This window comes from Myotis brandtii, unplaced genomic scaffold (assembly GCF_000412655.1).
Source record: "Myotis brandtii unplaced genomic scaffold, ASM41265v1 scaffold125, whole genome shotgun sequence".
Classification (NCBI taxonomy): Eukaryota; Metazoa; Chordata; class Mammalia; order Chiroptera; family Vespertilionidae; genus Myotis; species Myotis brandtii.
In genome coordinates, this window is record NW_005354385.1 from 16,625,357 (window position 1) to 16,629,266 (window position 3,910).

Below are 3,910 nucleotides of genomic sequence, written 5' to 3' on the forward strand. Positions count from 1 at the left end.
GAAGGGAGAGGGAGAGAGAGAGATAGAAACATCACTGATGAGAGAGAATTATTGATTGGTTGCCTCCTGCATGCCCCTACTGGGGATCTAGCCCATAACCAAGGTATGTGCCCTTACCAGGAATTGAACTGAGACTTCCTGGTTCATATGTTGACACTGAGCCATACTAATAGGGTTCAGCATAGATTTATCCTTCTCTCTATTTTCTGTTTCTGCTACTGCTGTTGTTCCTCCGATGGGGCGGGCTGCTTTTGAGGCTACTGCTCCTTGGACAGGGGCAGGTTGATTGCAAGGCTACTGCTCCTAGGATGGGGGTGGGCTGCTCTCGTGGCTGCTGCTCCTCGGATGGGAGTGAGCTGCATGTGTGGCTGCTCCTCCTCAGACATGGATGGGCCACTCACCTGGCTGCTGCTCGTCAGACAGGTGCAGGCTGTGTGTGGCTCTTCTCCTCAGACCGGTGGAGGCTGCGCAGGGCTGCCGGTCCTCGGATGTGGGTAGTTTGCTAGTGCGGCTGCTGCTCCTCGGACGGGTCGGGCTGCTTACATGGTTGCTGCTCCTCAGGTAGGGGAGTGGGCCGCTCACACAGCTGCTACTCTGGCACTGTGTGGTCTGGTCAGCACTTCAGGCTTCCCCTTCTGGGCTCAGTCTTCCATAATTATTGCACCCAGATTTCAAATCCCCCAGCGCCAACAGTCCTGCAGATCTCCTTTCCCCAGTCAGAGGCTGTGCCTGTCCCAAGGGACGCGGCTGGGTGCTGCGCGGTTTCCCTCTGACCCTCTGGGATCAGAGATCTGGCAAACTTTCCTGCCCAGATCCCTGGTTTTTACCTTTCCAGGGGAACTCTGCCCTTCCCGGCTACAGTCTCACCAGCTGAGTCTCCTTCACCAATTCGGGGTGGATGTTATTCATTTCAGCTGCTCATTCTATTTGCTCCGGGACAAGCCTTGGGGCACATCTGCCTATTCTGCCGCCATCTTGTCTCTCCTCTGATTATATTTTCTATGCTGTGTTTTACTTCCCCATGACTGTTTTGTAACTACCAATTCGTACTCCTTAATCCCTTCACCCTTTTTACCCATCTCCCCAACCGCCTTTCCTTATGGCAACCATCAGTGAGTCTGTTTTGTTTGTTCGTTTATTTTGAGAAACCACATTTTCATATTCTTAATTTAATTCTCTTCATATTTAAACCAGGACAAATTTAAAATATTGATTTTTCTATACCATTTTATTGTATTTATGTTATTATTCAATTACTGTTTGCCAGTTATTTCTTCTTGTTTATCATTGCAAACTTTATCTCTATGACAAAAACCTAATAATCACTCAAAATAGATTTCCTTCATGAAAATGTATTTCAGATAACTTAAAAAATTAGCCTTTAAGCCAGTATTCATTTATGGAGGCTTACTTATTAGATATTATCTTTGTTTTCTACCTGATTATTTTTAAGCAACTATTTTATAAGCCATTCAGAGGTGAATTGACTAAAAAAGAAGTGCTCTGTGTATTAGCTCTGAATCCTGTAATTGCATTTAGCCCTGGCTCAGATGAGCTGGACGGGTCCTGTGCACAGTTAACAGATAGGCTGGGCACTCCATGGCACGACCAGGCATCAGTACTATTTCAATGCTGTGTTAAGATCAATGGCTAGTGAGAACCAATTCAATAAGAGTCCCTGGTTTCTACACACAGAAGTTCAGATAAAAACTTGCCTGAAGCAAGATTCTATTTCAGCAAGAAAATACAGGAAATAGGACATTAGAATAAGGCTCAGATATTAAGAACAAGAAACTCATGTAAGCATCATTGGTTTGGCCATTTTGATTGAATTGTTTACCAAAAAACGCCTACTCCTTTGTAGTGTTCTTTAACAGAAAAAGGTGGGAGGGAGTCTTACTTAGCTCTTGAGGCACATTTTAATTACTATTCATCTCTAACATGGCACATTACATTGACAGCTCTTTTAAGTCCAAAATTTTCTTATTCTTAAGTACTTGTTTTGTGTATGCTATTTTTTCATGGAATTATAGTGCACAATGAGACATGGCCTCTCAAAACACCAGATAGAATATGTAGTAATCAGTTTAATTTGTAGTCAATGCTCATTATTCAGCCAAGATTCTTTAGTAGTTTAATCAGCTCTTAACTGACTTGAAATTTAGGGATTAAAAAATAATGTCTAATTTTGGTTTCTTTAGTCACAAAAACAGGTGTGAAAGGAACTGTAGATTAAGATAGATGGATGAGTCCTCAACTATCCCAGTTAGATAGTTAAAGAAAATTTCTTGAAATATTCCTGTTTCTCCTTACACTTATTAGAATTTGGGGTTGAGGAAAAGGGGAAGTATGGATTGATTAATGGATACTTGATTTCTGATAGGCACTTGACTTATGTAACTTCACTGTTTCATTACGGATATTTTTCACAGTGTGGGTTATTACCTTATTGGATGTAGTTGCATAGCCTCATGAATTGCTTACAATATTTCCAAAAGGTAGTTAATAATATCTCTTACTTAGAAATGCTGCTGATGAAGCCTTTCAGTTTAGGTAGATAAACTACCTAAGGTTATATAATATATTTAATTAAGGTAGTGTAAGGGAAGAAAATGTTTTTCTTAACAATCTTACAGTTTCTGATTGCTTCTGAAATGAAACTGACAAAAAGATAGATTAACAGGAGGAACATATACAGATTTTATTGAAATTTTGCATGTACATGGGAGCCTTCACAGAGAATGAAGACCTGAAGAAGTGACCACAGCAGGAAGACTATTCCTTTTAGACAAAGTCACAATACATTTGTGAAGAATTGACAACACACAGGGTTTTGAGTTAAGGGTAATAAGTGGTGAAGAAGTAGCTAGACCGATAAGATTTAATTTAACAAGGTTTCTTTGTACGGATGGATTACCCATCTCTGGTGATGAGAATGTCTTCCTTCCTCCGGGACAGGTAGGATACTTTCCACATGGGAGTTTTATGACCTATTTCAAAGAAGAAGGGGGTAGGAGAGGTCTGAGTGATCTTCCTGCTTCTGCAGTTTTCTCAGATTTCTTCAGTTTAAGATATTTCGTATGCCAAGGTACCATATTTTGGGGTAGCATGTCCGAAACACTATCACTGGTAAGCTCATGCTCTGTCTAATACACAATTGCAAAAATTTACAAAATATCTTAGGGAGAGAGACATTTAACAATTGGAAAATTCACAAGATTTTATGATTTAATATTTATGAAGACCTTTGAAAATCCAAGTAGTATAGGTGGTTTTTAGTTAGCAATACCCTATAAAATTGCGTTTTACAAAAGGAATGACTTTCAAATATTTACCTAGTTTTTGAATAGTTAAAATTAGTCTGTTAAAATTTACTTGGCTTAATGTAGTCACCTTTTGTATTCAATTATACTGTAAGGTTAGTGATGTTTTGATATTTTAGATTATATACATATACATTGGAAGACTTTAAAACAATAACATTATATTGAATGCTTTCTACTAGTTGGTGAAAAAGATACCATTAATTTATACATAATCTATAAATCTAAAGTATATAAATTATCATCCTTAATTTACAGAGATTATTTTATATTTGAGTAAATGCAATAATTTTGGTATCAGGGCATTGGGTAAAAAGTCAAACACACTTTTCTAAATATGATCTTTCTTTGTGTCTATGCTTAGTATTATAAGGTTCTAGGGAAGAAGTTTTTTTTAGTTCAGTTTGTACTCATGAGTAAATAAATTCTATAATATGATTAACATACTCTGAAAAGTATGAGAGGGGAAAACTCTATAATCTCACAGGTTTAGTAAATGATGTTTTATGTGTTAATAAAATAATTATATGGAATATATTTTAAATCCATGTTGAAACAAGGTGGGTATATAAATAATACAAATAACA